This window comes from Somniosus microcephalus, chromosome 9 (genome assembly GCF_052327205.1).
Source record: "Somniosus microcephalus isolate GS21.2 chromosome 9, FLI_Smic_1.0, whole genome shotgun sequence".
NCBI classification, from domain to species: domain Eukaryota; kingdom Metazoa; phylum Chordata; class Chondrichthyes; order Squaliformes; family Somniosidae; genus Somniosus; species Somniosus microcephalus.
In genome coordinates, this window is record NC_140995.1 from 31,534,681 (window position 1) to 31,549,550 (window position 14,870).

Here is a 14,870-nt window from a genome sequence, read left to right on the forward strand (position 1 = left end):
CATATAAATTGGCCAGAAAAAGCAGTAAACCTGAGGATTGGGAGCAGTTTCGGATTCAACAAAGGAGGACAAATGGATTAATTAAGAAGGGGAAAAGAGAATATGAGAGTAAGCTAACAGGGAACATAAAAGCTGACTGTAAAAGCTTTTATAGATATGTGAAGACAAAAAGATTGGTGAAGTCAAGCATAGGTCCCTTGCAGTCAGAATCAGGGGAATTTATAATGGGGAGCAAAGAAATGGCTGACCAATTAAATACATATTTTGGTTCTGTCTTCACAAAGGAGGACACAAATAACCTCCCAGAGATGTCGGGGAACATAGGGTCTGATGAAAGGGAGGAACCGAAATAAATCAGTATTTGTAGGGAAATGGTGTTAGGGAAATTGACGGGATTGAAGGCCGATAAATCCCCAGGGCCTGATAATCTACATCCTAGGGTATTTAAGGAAGTGGCCCTAGAAATAGTAGATGCATTGCTGATCATGGAATCTGGAACAGTACCCATGGATTGGAGGGTAGCTGTTACCCCACTATTCAAAAAAGGTGGTAGAGAGATAACGTGGAATTACAGACCGGTAAGCCTGACATCGGTAGTGGGGAAAATGCTAGAGTCCATTATAAAAGATGTAATAGCAGAGCACTTGGAAAACAGTGACAGGATCGGACAAAGTCAACATGGATTTACAAAAGGTAAATCGTGCTTGACTAATCTACTGGAACTTTTTGAGGATGGAACTGGTAAAATAGATAAGGGAGAACCAGTGGATGTGGTGTATTTGTACTTTCAGAAGGCTTTCGATAAGGTCCCGCATAAGAGATTAGCATGTAAAGCTAAGGCACATGGGATTGGGGGCAAGGTATTGACTTGAATAGAGAACTGGTTGGCAGACAGAAAGCAAAGATTGGAATAAACGGGTCTTTTTCCGAGTGGCAGGTAGTGACTAGTGGGGTACCGCAGGGATTGGTCCTTGGACCCCAGCTATTCACAATATATATTAATGATCTAGACAAGGGAACTAGATGTAATATCTCCAAGTTTGCAGACGACACAAAGCTGGGTGGGTGTGTGTGCTGCGAGGAGGATGCCGAGAAACTCCAGGATGATTTGGACAGGTTGGGTGATTGGGCAGAAGCATGGCAGATGCAATATAATGTGGATAAATGCGAGGTTATCCACTTTGGTGGCAAAAACAGGAAGGCAGATTATTATCTGAATGGCACTAGATTGGGAGAAGGGGAAGTGCAATGAGACCTGGGTGTCCTTGTGCACCAGTCGCTGAAGGTAAGCATGCAGGTGCAGCAGGCGGTTAAGAAGGCAAATAGTATGTTGGCCTTCATAGCGAGAGGATTTGAGTACAGGAGCAAGGATGTCTTGCTGCAGTTGTACAGGGCCTTGGTGAGACCACATCTTGAGTATTGTGTGCAGTTTTGGTCACCTTATCTGAGGAAGGATGTTCTTGCCATGGAAGGAGTTCAGCGAAGGTTCACCAGGCTGATACCTGGGATGGCAGAAATGACATATGTGGAGAGATTGGGTCGATTGGGCTTGTACTCGCTGGAGTTTAGGAGAATGAGAGGGGATCTCATTGAAACTTATAAAATTCTGACAGGACTGGACAAACTAGATGCAGGAAGGATGTTCCCGATGGTCGGGGAGTCCAGAACCAGGGGTCACAGTCTAAGGATAAGGGGTAAGCCATTTAGGACAGAAATGAGGAGGAATTTCTTCACCCAGAGAGTGGTGAACCTGTGGAATTCTCTACCACAGAAGGCAGTAGAGGCCAGTTCATTAAATATATTCAAGAAGGAGTTGTATATATTTCTTAAGGCGAAAGGGATCAAGGGTTATGGGGAGAAAGCAGGGACAGGGTACTAAATTTGGATGATCAGCCATGATCGCATTGAATGGCGGAGCAGGCTCGAGAGGCTGAATGGCCTACTCCTGCTCCTATCTTCTATGTTTCTATGTTTCTATGCGTTTACAGTGTCAACTCGTATTGAGGCCAGGAAGGGAAGTTGGGTGGTCAGTGGTTTAGTGGGTATGGGGTCAAGGGAGCAAGAGATAGGTCGCATGAACAAGATAAGCTTAGAGAGGGCATGACTTCAATGGAAATAAAAATCAGGATAGATGTAAAACGGACTACTGACTCGCTATATTGAGTTTTACATTATCGCACAAAGTCACGATCTACCCCACTATAACTAGAATACACCACTACAACCTGAATCACATGCCAACCTGGTGAAAAATTTGTATAAAAAAGGCAACAATGATGCACGAGTGGCGCGAAAAAAACCAAAGATAAAAATATTTAATTGTTCCCAATGTTTTATACAGTTTAAACTGTTATTCTTTTTTAATTCTCAGCCAAAGGTGTTTGTAGTGAGTTTTTTTCTTGGGTTGAATCTTCTTCAATTGGGAGAGCAGCCCAATTTGCAAGGGTACGTTCCATCTTTAGCACTCCTGGCTCAGAGCTGCAGGTGCCAGGAACGCATATCAGAAAACTAAAATGATTGGATGGAAAATCATTCCAATTTGCGCTCTCAGAAGGCAAAGTTCTGCACCAGGAGCACTAACGATGGAAACTTCCCCCTTTACTCTTCTAGTAACTATGATTAACTTCAATGAACTTTCTTACCAAACCTTCAACAACTATATTCTGCTTAACAAAATGTCTTAAAAGTTTTGAAATATTCTAATAATGTCAATGCCTGCAGCATCATGACATCATGGCTAACTGACCATGAGCCTAAAGTGGAACTACAATGTCCTGTGGATAAATTGTGACTTTTTCCATTACACACAAGTATTGCACACTCAATAGCTGATTGCCAAACCTTTTCATCATTTGTACCATCGAGGTGACAGCTTAGTGGTTTGAGGAAGTGTGAAAGGAACTTTAATGCAGGAGTCTCATCATTGAATTCCAGCTAATCAATCTGTTTCACAAAACTGACCACAGGACACTTGTGCCAACTGCTATTTTAATCGGCTCGCACTTGTGTTCTTGTAACATGAAGGCGTAAATGTTACGAGGCCCTGCATTACTGACAGGGCCTTGGACGCAGCCCGCCCCCATTTTATAATTCAGACCACAGTGCAACCTACATTGAGTCACCGTCAGCACCGTGACTCCTGCTTGCTTCCTGAGGATTGCATTCTGCAAATTCTAGTCTGTGGCTGCTATGTAACCACAGCTCCCAATAACTTTGTAAAACATGTGTAGCTTGCAGTTGCTTTTAGATGAAAATGCTGAAATCCCATGTGGAATTCAATAGCTTGATGTGTATTCTGAAATAATAAAAAAAAGCCATTCCATATTACTTTTCATACCCATTCCCCTGAGTAGATCTTTGATCTATTGAAATGAATCAGTGCGAGATTATCAGGATTTTTAATATATTTTGCAAACCAGTTTGATATCATTAATAGGCAAAATTTGGTTGTTTAATGTTCTTTTCTGACAAGGGCAGCATCAGGACGGTGCAAGTCACGCAATTGTTCAAGGTCCTGAGCCAGTCAAGGTCCTGAGCCAGTCAAGGGCCTGAGCCAGTCAAGGGCCTGAGCCAGTCAAGGCCCTGAGCCAGTCAAGGTCCTGAGCCAGTCAAGGCCCTGAGCCAGTCAAGGTCCTGAGCCAGTCAAGCTCCTGAGCCAGTCAAGGCCCTGGGCCAGTCAAGGCCCTGAGCCAGTCAAGGTCCTGAGCGAGTCAAGGTCCTGAGCCAGTCAAGGCCCTGAGCCAGTCAAGGGCCTGAGCCAGTCAAGGCCCTGAGCCAGTCAAGGGCCTGAGCCAGTCAAGGGCCTGAGCCACTCAAGGGCCTGAGCCAGTCAAGGTCCTGAGCCAGTCAAGGCCCTGAGCCAGTCAAGGCCCTGAGCCAGTCAAGGGCCTGAGCCAGTCAAGGTCCTGAGCCAGTCAAGGGCCTGAGCCAGTCAAGGTCCTGAGCCAGTCAAGGTCCTGAGCCAGTCAAGGGCCTGAGCCAGTCAAGGCCCTGAGCCAGTCAAGGGCCTGAGCCAGTCAAGGGCCTGAGCCAGTCAAGGTCCTGAGCCAGTCAAGGGACTGAGCCACTCAAGGGCCTGAGCCAGTCAAGGGCCCCAAGTGGATCCTGTGAAAGGACACAACAACAGCAACAACATGCATTTATATAGTACCTTTAACGTAGTAAAACATCCCAAGGTGCTTCACTGGAGCGTTAGCAAACAAAATATGACCTCGAGCCACATGAGGAGATAGATGGGCAGATGGCCAAAAGCTTGGTCAAAGAGGTAGGTTTTAAAGGAGAAGAGAGGGGTAGAGAGGCAGAGAGGTTTAGGGAGGGAATTCCTGAGGTTAGGACCTAGGCAGATGAAGGCACAGCCACCAATGGTGGAGCAATAAAAATCGGGGATGCACAAGAGACCAGAAGTAGAGAAACGCAGAGATCTCGGAGGTTTGTAGGGCTGGAGGAGGTTAGAGAGATAGGGAGGGGCGAGGCCCTGGAGCAATTTGAAAACAAGGATGAGATTTTTTAAATCGAAGCAGTGCTGGACCGGGAATCAATGTAGGTCATCGAGCACGGGGGTGATGGATGAACAGGATTTTGTGCAAATTAGGATACGGGCATCAAAGTTTTGGATGAGCTCAAGTTTACAAAGGGAACAAGGTGGGAGGTCATTGGAATAGTCGAGCCTAGTGGAAACAAAGGCATGGATGAGGGTTGCAGCAGCAGATGAGTTGAGGCAAGAGCAAAGACGGGCAATGTTATGGAGGAGGAAATAGGCGGTCTTGGTGAAGAGGATATGGGGGCGGAAGCTCAGCTCAGGGTCAAAGACAACATCAAGGTTGCAAACTGTCAGGATCAGCCTCAGAGAGTGGCCGGGGGAGGTGATGGAGTCAGTGGCTATACAATAGTAATAGTTGATCCCTGATCACTTTGTCAACTATTTTTATATTACCTACTGCAAACATGCCTTTTCATCAAAATCAAAATCAAATCAAATCAACTTTTATTGTCATTGTTAGTGCACAAGTGCAGTACAATGAAATGTAGGCTTGCGGCTCCCGAGAGTGTACATTTGGATTAAGACATTTAAACATTCAACATACATTTGGCTTGTAGTATATTAACATAAATATGACCATAATAAAGTGCATTGGCAGATGTGCAGGCTTTAGAGTTTATTTGTGGAGTTCAGTAGGATGACAGCCCTGGGAAAGAAGCTGTTCCTAAATCTGGTCATACGGGTGCGAATGCATCTGTAACGTCTCCCAGATGGTAGGAGGGCGAACATGATCTTACATCTGCGGATTTGACACCAAATCAAGTAGGTAGTATTTAGTGTCTCATCTCGTTTTGAATACCTCTTAATGTCTCTTCACTTCTTTTGATCTCTCCCAGCCCTGCCTTTCGATCTATTTCACTTCCTTTCCAGTTTTGAAAAAGGGTTAGACCCGAAACGTCGACTCTAATTTATCTCCATGGATGTTGCCTGGCCTGCTGAGTTTTTCCAGCATTTTCTATTGTTATTTAGTATTTAGTATTGTTGTCTAGTGAAATATAGCGGCCCCTATTCTATACATGGAAACCCTGCAAACAAACGTCCCTCCTGATTTCTCAATCCATATAGCTAGCCACACTACTGTAGACTGCTTAAAGATGCAGCACATGGTTTATCTCAATTGTTATTCCTTTTTAAGTAAATGGCAGTGGAAAACTGCTTCACCTCTGGAATATTAAACTGCTTCCTCTGCCGTGTAAATGTGAGCAAACAAAACACCTCAAAAGGAGGAATTGATAGAGATAAAATTAGAGGCGACTCTTGCGTTGTTGTTCAGTGCCGGAGTTAAAGCTGACTGTAAATCACAAGTTTTGGTTCCATTCTTGTGTGCGCATGAAGCAGTGGGCTATTGAAAGCGTTTATCATCTGACCTCAGGGAGAACATGCGTCAGTGTTGAACAAGACTGATGTTACTATAAGTAAAAGTTTGCTCAACTGTGAGTCATATTTGTAAAAGTATCGAGTATCAGATAACTGCTTATTAATAAAATCCAATTATGTCCGATCAAAATTAAGCAGATCTAAACCTAAAGTGTATTTATGATGTGAAACTTTGAACAAGGCTCACCTTGTCTAGGATCTTGTTGTTAAAGAAAAAATGATTGTCTATTATTTCAGTTGAGATGGTAACTCGTTTAACATAAATTAAGTGGTATAACTACTCAGTTAAAATGGTGAACAAAGGAAATAGACACAAACGTGTTAAGGCTTCATGCACTAATATCGCAAAGAGTAACTTCAAAGCCTTAGAGGGTTATTTTGGTGAAGGATGAAAACGGGCACAAATTGGTGCTGTGCTGATAAGACAGGCCTGTTTGAAAGTTTGGCTTTAGCATGCAATTTTGGTCCTAATTGCTGAATACCATAATTTGGATTTGCCTGGAGGTGCTAAAACAGACACCTGCAGGTTTAGCACTCAAGCGTTGATTAGACACAATTTTCGTGGAGCAGTATATGTGGGCTCCTCGCACCCACTTCCACTGAAGGTGTGGAGTGGGCTGGCTGACACACAACGGCATATTTCAGGATAGCTCGGGAACCGAGTGAGAGGGAGCACAGGTTCTCGGACACGGCACAATCAGCTGGTTGCTGTTAGGAGAGGGTGTTAGGTCAAGCGCTATCCACCAAAACACCATGCAGCCTCTTTAATGAGCACTAGCAGGCAATTTAAGTGGCAATCAGCCCCTTAAAGATCCTCTGGTCAGCCGTTCCTAGCGAAAGCTTCAACTCCTTTACCAAGATGGTGTATTGCGTTGAACGTGGGTTAAACTCATGACCCCAACTTGGCCACATCAGAGGCTCTTTAGGAGGAGGAGGTCCAGAGGAGGGATGTCCTGCACTCGCAGGTGGGAGAAGGCAACCTTGCCTTCCTCGCCCACTTGTGCCTCTCTCCTGCAGCAGCTGGTGCTGCTCTGCCTGGCATCATGTCGTCCTCCTATTTCTCCTGCAGACCAAGGGGGACCCATAGCAAGATGCCCATGACCAAGTACCCTCTCCTGGTGATTCCTATGCGGTGTCCAATAAGGTAGAATAGCACAGTACTCACTCTTTTTGGTGAAGTCCTCAGAGAATTTCCAGATCAAATGCTGATAGAGTGTTGATGAAGTCTTGTCAAAGTGTCCCAGAAAGTCTCCCAAGGTGTTTCAAAAGTCCTCTTCAAACCTCCAGCAGCAAGTGAAGAGTAAAAGGTAGTGCTCGAAATCCTCTGCAATGCTGTGTTTACACCCAATCAGCTGGTTGCTGTTAGGAGAGGGTGTTAGGTCAAGCGCTTTCCACCAAAACACCATGCAGCCTCTTTAATGAGCACTAGCAGGCAATTTAAGTGGCAATCAGCCCCTTAACGATCCTCTGGTCAGCCGTTCCTAGCGAAAGCTTCAACTCCTTTACCAAGATGGTGTATTGCGTTGAACGTGGGTTAAACTCAAGACCCCAACTTGGCCACATCAGAGGTTCTTTAGCGCCTAAAGTATCCAGGGAAAATTGTCTGCTCAGGGTTTACATTGCCCCAGTAGTACACTGCTGAATGTGTTCCTGTAAAATCACTGTGTACATTACAATCCTGCCCAAATGGTGTCACCAAAGGAAATTAAATGTTCATATTTATATGGCACATTTTCCTCTAACCCTACAACCCCTGAGAACTTTGTGTTCCTCCCACTTTGGCCCCTTGTACATGTCCCACTTCCTTCGCCCTACCATATGTAGCCATGCCTTCAGCTGTCTAGGCCCTACACTCTGGAATTCTCTTTCCAAACCTCTCCAGTTCTCCACCTCCCTCTTCTTAAAACCCACCTGGGTGCCAAAGCTTTTAGTCAACTCTCTTAATAGCATCTTCTTTGGCTTAACATTGATTTTTGTTTGATTACACCTCTGTGAAGCAATCTTGGGATATTCTACATTGGAGGTGCTATATAAACACAAATTGTTTTTACGAGGCGATTCTCCTCCATGATCCTGCCCACAATCGGTGGAGAATGAGGGAAAATGTCAGCGGTGAGGCGTACCGCTGCCTCACTGCTCTTCCCTTCCCCTGGCCCTGCTGGGACCGCTGCTGGCTGCTCCTTCCCCACTTGCTGCATGCAAATATCATTGGGGAATGGGAGGCCAGGGTACCCAGAAGATTTCCCTCTAGTCCTCCCCACTTAGCCCTGCTTCCCGGCATCACATGTGGAAGGTGGCGGTAGGCCATGGGAAGTGGCAGTGAAGATCTTGAGATCCCCCTTATGGAGGGAGAGGGCTTGGAGTAGCCTCCCTCTGTCCAATCAGCCACATGCACTAACCAGTTGAACATCCCGGTCTCAGCTGAAGCCTTTAGTGGGACAGGTGGTCTGACCTTCAGAACACTTCGGGCCCCTTTATGGTCACCGCTTGCCACCACTTCCACCATCGCACTGAATGGCTCCCCCTTGGCGATTAGAATCCTGCCAGAAACCCACTGTGATATCCGAGTGGTAAGGTCAGAAACTGAGAGAAGCGAGATATTAGGAACAAAACCCAACTGTTTATTTACACGGTGTAGCAGAGGAACATATCTCTTACAAGCTGGAGGCCAGGCACATTTCTTATTGCACGAGCACAAGATGGAGGATCCCTCTGAGTCATACCCATAATGCAATGCCACATTACCGTGTTAACTGGTGTACCAGGACATTGAATACATGACCCATTACCTTAAATACTGGTGAATGTGAACCCTTATTATTTGGCTCCATCTGGTGGATAACTTAAACATTACATCCCAGATTACTATATCCCTCCCCTCTTAAGTTGAACATTAATTTCTTAACAACATTCTTAAAAAGTCCCATAAGGAAACTCCTTTAACGATAGTCCATACTGAACGAATCTAGCAGGTTGTTATCAATCTCTCTGGTGGCTTGTGAGCCCTTGGTGAACGTCTTACAGTCAAGTCCCTGATTGGTTGTGGTAGAGCCACCTGCTGCTCCTGAGCAGTACTCAGAGTATCTGACTCTGCTACGATGGTTTCCTCTTGTCGAAGGGGTCCAGGTGGAATTGGCTCTGCTCGTGGTGGTGGTACCACCGATGCATTTGGATAACTGGGGGCCAACTTGTCCTCCGACATCTCCTCTGGAACCTCCAGTTCAATTTCCCCTTGTCTGGTCAGTATCTGATCTACATGTCTGCGTACTACCTGACCAGTTCCCACCATGACCGTATATGATACTGGACCGGTCATTGAGTCTATGACGCCAGGAATCCATTTTGGACCATAACTGAAATTCCTGGTAAGGACCGCATCTCCTTCTCCAAAACTGCGGCTCTTTGATCTTCTGTCATGGTTCTCCTTTTGTTTGATTTGTCGGTTTTCCACCTTCCTTTTTAGATCTGGGTGAACCAGGTCAAGAGTGGAGTGTAGTCGATGTCCTAACAACAGCTCAGCAGGAGAGAGTCCTGTGGTAGATTGAGGTGTTATTCTGTAGCTGAACAGAACTCGTGACACCTTGGCTGCCAAACTCTCTGCCGCACTTTTTTTCATCATCTCCTTAAATGTTTGTACGGCTCTCTCCGCAAGTCCATTTGAAGACGGATGATATGGGGCTGAGGTCACGTGCACTATGCCATTGTTTCTCATGAACCGTTTTGTTTCTGTACTCACAAAACACGTGGCATTGTCACTTACTACGATCTCCGGTAGCCCTTGATTACTAAAACTCCTACGCAGGCAGTCTATAGTAACAGTAGATGAAGCAGAATTTACAGGATAAACATCCATCCATTTGGAATGGGCATCAATGATTATGAGGAACATCTTTCCCATGAATGGACCCGCATAATCTACATGTAATCTTCTCCATCGTTTATCCGGCCACTCCCAGGGGTGGAGAGGAGCCGCTGCAGGTGCCTTCCTGTGTACTTGACAAGTGCTGCATGTCTTGACAAGATTTTCTATCTCTTCATCTAGCTTTGGCCACCACAAGTAACTCCTTGCCAAGGCTTTCATATGCGATACTCCAGGATGACACTGATGTAGTTGCCCTAGGATAGACTGTCGTGCTGGCTGTGGAATAATCACTCGTGCTCCCCACAACACGCAACCATCCTGCACACCCAGCTCTGTCTTCCTGACACTGTAAGGTATGAAATCAGTCCCTTCCGGATGCTGTGGCCAACCCCTCATCACATATTCTCAGACTCTAGACAGTACTGGATCTTTACCGGTCCAGGTCCTTACTTGTTCTGCGGTCACAATTGCCGTGTCCGTGTCCTCCAACATCAAAACTCTGTCCTCTGGAGCTGCACGGATAGGTGTACCTGGCAGTGGAAGACGGTTCAAGGCATCTGCGTTCCCATGGTACTTGCCCGCCTTGTAAACGATGACATACTCATATGCCCTCAACGTCACTGCCCACCTCTGGATCCGGGGTGACACCATCTGTGGTACTGCTTTCATTTCATTAAAAAGAGATAGAAGAGGTTTATGATCAGTGCATATGGTGAATTTCCTGCCATATATGTACTTGTGAAACCTCCATAACCCAAACATTACTGCTAACCCCTCTTTATCTAACTGGGAATATTTTTTTTCCACCGGTGTCAGAGTTCGAGACATAAACCCTATTGGTCTTTCTGTTCCATCTTCCAAGCTGTGTGAAAGAACTGCCCCCACCCCGTAAGGTGAAGCATCACAAGAGAGAATAATGTCTTTCTCTGCATTGTAGTGAACCAGCACATCCGAGGACAGCATCAGTTTCTTGGACTGTTCAAATGAAACCCTCTGTTCCTCTTCCCACTGCTACTGTGTCTCCTTGTGCAGAAGTTTGTGAAGAGGTGCTAACACTGTTGCCAAGTTTGGTAAAAATCTGTTATAATAGTTTAGCAGTCCCAGGTAAGCTTTTAACTCAGTCACATTGGTAGGAGCTGGGGCCTCCTGCAGTGCTTGTACCTTCTCCTTGATTGGATGGAGCCCGGTGGTGTCCACTTTGTGTCCCAGGAACACGGCCTCATTCCCCAGGAAAGTGCACTTTCTCCTCTTGAGCTGTAACCCAGCCTTATCCAATCTTTGTAGTACCTCTCTCAGAGTGCTCAGATGCTCCTGGTCTGTTCTTCCTGTCACCAGAATGTCATCCAGATAGATTGAAACATGTGGGATCCCTTGCAGTACACCCTCGATAGTCCTCTGGAAAATAGCTGGACTAGATGAGACACCGAATGGTAAGCGGTTATAGGTAAACAAACCCTTGCGTGTATTTATGGTTACATACTTCTTGGATTCCTCATCTAGTGTAATCTGCAAGTATGCATGACTCATATCCAGCTTCGTGAATTTCTTCCCTCCAGCCAGGTTTGCAAAGAGATCCTCTGTTTTGGGAATAGGATACTGTTCTAGTTTAGACACCCTATTTACTGTCAATTTATAATCTCCACAGAGTCTTACCGAATTGTCCGGTTTTAAAACAGGTACAATGGGAGCTGCCCATTCTGAACATTTCACGGGTTCCAGAATGTTCTCTCTCAAAAGACGGTCAAGCTCAGCCTCTACCTTCGGCTTCATGGCATAAGGCACAGGTCATTATTTAAATAACCTTGGCAGTGCCTCCTTGTCTACATAAATCTTAGCTGGGGGGCCATTAAATGTGCCAAGTTCTTCCTTGAACACGTTCTCATGTTCAATCAACACTTCTTGCAAAGACAACTGTTTGCCTCCCTCTATTTGATTTATTGCTCCCCACTCTAATTTAAGTTCTTTTATCCAGCCCTGACCTAACAGGTTTGGTCCGGTACCCGATACTACAACTACAGGTAGCTGTTCCACGGTGTCCCTGTGTTGCACAGTTACAGTAGCTGTACCCAATGTTGCCACTCATTCACCGGTATATGTTTTAAGCTGCATAGAGCAAGGCTTTAACTCTGGAACTTTTGTACGGTTCCACAATTTTGAGTACTCCTCCCTGTTCATTATGGTTACACCGCATCCTGTATCCACTTCAAATTTGACCTTAGAGTCATTTACTGTCAGTTGCAAAGTGATAGGATCCACTTTTGGAATGTTCTCTACCATACTATGCATTATGAACATGTCGTCTTCTTTCTCAGCTTCTCCGCTGATGTGATGTGTTCCCTGTTTTTTCACATCTCTTCCTAGGTTTTGCTTTCCTCCCCTTTTGGTTTGTATTCCTCCACAATTGCTTTTGCCCTGCATGCACATTTTATATGTCCTGTTTTCCCACACTTGTGGCACTTTTCCTCCAGAAACCTGCATTCCCTCGCCAGGTGATCGCCATTGCATCTATAACATGCCTTTACATGCTCACGTTGTGGTGTCTGATGCATGTTGAACTTGTGCACAATAACCTGACCTGCAACTTGCTTTGTAGTAGCCCAGTCTGAACCTTGTATTTCTTTCACATCTCGGTTCGCTGTCTCTATGGCTTGAGCAAGTTCCAACGCTTTTTCATACATAAGCCCAGTCTCAGACAATAATCTCCGCTGCATTCGATCATCCATTATCCCGCAAACTAGCCTATCTCTCAGCATGTCTTTCAGATTGTTGCCATAATTGCAATCGTGTGCCAATTTCCTCAACACCACTACATAATCCAATACAATCTCTCCTGGTTTTCTGTTCCGTGAATTAAATTTGAAATGCTGTACAATCTCACTCGGTCTGGGATTGAAATGGTCCTTTAGCAAGGCCACTAAGTCAGCAAATGATCTGTCTCCAGGCTTAGCAGGACTGCATAAGTTTCTCATTAAACTATACGTCTGACTTCCCACGGAAGTGAGCAAAATAGCTCTCCTTATCCTGACATCATTTATATCATTTGCTTCAAAGAAATGCATCAACACCTCGCAGTATTCATCCCAGGTCTGCATCTGAACATCAAAAGCAGAGATCTTTCCTACCATAGCAGCCATGATCTGTTATTCAGTGCTCTTTTTTTTCCCATCACGATGTGATCTGTTGATCCTCGTTGCGAATATGTGATATCCGAGTGGTAAGGTCAGAAACTGAGAGAAGTGAGATATTAGGAACAAAACCCAACTGTTTATTTACACGGTGTAGCAGAGGAACATATCTCTTACAAGCTGGAGGCCAGGCACATTTCTTACTGTACGAGCACAAGATGGAGGATTCCTCTGAGTCATACCCATAATACAATGCCACATTACCGTGTTAACTGGTGTACCAGGACATTGAATACATGACCCATTACCTTAAATACTGGTGAATGTGAACCCTTAATATTTGGCTCCATCTGGTGGATAACTTAAACATGACATCCCAGATTACTATACCCACCGTGCATTACAAATGACTCCAACCCAGGGAATTAGGTCAGGGCTGAGGCAGATTCAGAGGGGTAGGTGGGTGGAAGTCCCGCCCTGCTGGAACTCTGCCTGGAAGAGGACAATCCCGGGCACACTCAGCTTTGCTCTCCCACCACTCGCCTACTCTTCAGATTTATCCAAAGTTACAGTTGAAGTTATGCTAATGAGCTAACCCAAGAAAATTGGGTGTGTAAAGCTGGCTCAATTTCAGTCAATCTAAAACCCACCGATAAGCATACTGCTGGTAATAAGGCAGATCGAGAACAATATAGGCTCTGAACTCCTGCTACTCCTGTTTTCACCACCTCCCGTCCCTCGTTAAGGCGATTTTGAAATCCTGGTCCTTAGTTTTCAAATCATTTGACAGTCTCACTCCTCGCTATTCAGTATTGGATGAGTCGCACCGCAGTGCCATTGCTGTTGGAAGGACTGATTATCAGGAGAACAGTGTTACCTATTAAAAGTAGTAGAAGCAGACATTGCTTCTAGGTATTACTGAGGCATAATGAGTGTGACTAAATCATAACAAGGAAATGAAGAACAGGACGTGTCAAGAATTTTAATACATTATAGACAGACATTATGTCAGGTCCTGTGTCACTGTCGCCTTGTACTCTTTCAGCCACATTACAGTGCATCCACTATTCTTATTGCATCCAATGCACAACACAAAAAGAACAATCAAGGATGAGAAAAGGCCTTTCAGGTTTAAGCTTTTCCTCCAGCATGTAACATAATGAATGGCCCTAAAGTCATGTCTCTACTACCTTGCCTGTCAGACTATTCCAAACATTTTTCAAACTTTGAGAACAAAAAACGCCTTCCTTGTATCCAGGTATACCAATTAATATTTTATACACCTCAGTGAGGCCACTTTCAACTCTCTGTTGGAGCAGCCCGAACTTCTCTCATCTTTTTTTCGTAGCTTATTCCCTTTAGAGAGCGAACTCAATCATATAGCATCTTATCATGTCCTCAGGACATCCTAAAAGCTTCACAACCAACAAATTACTTTTATAGTGCAATTATTGCTGTTATGTAGGTAAACACAGCAGCCCACTGAACACAAACAGAAAATGAGATAAATGACGAGTCAGTTTGCTGGTTGAAGGAAGAATGCTGGTTAGGACATCTGCTCCAGGGAGCTTTTACATCCACCTGATCAGTCAGACAGGGTCGTAATATCTTATGTGAAAAACAGCACCATTTACCACTATATTCAAATGCCAAATGTACTGGAATTTAACCCACAAATACACGGAGTCAGAGGCAAGAATGCAACCAACTGAACCAAACTAACACATGGGATTATTCTTGTTGCTGCCTACTGGACCCTCTCCAAGGCAATTAATTTCTTTTCATAGATGATATAATGAGGAAAATTTTCAAAAGCAGGTATGTTTGAGAAAGTAATTGAATCCTGCGCTTCTGCTGAAATTCAAAAACCACTCAATCTTTACTTATCGGAAGCACTCCATTGAATTACGGGCCCCAAAGTTAACTGGTGGGGTGGGGGCAATATTCAGCGGCTGAGCTTTGATGT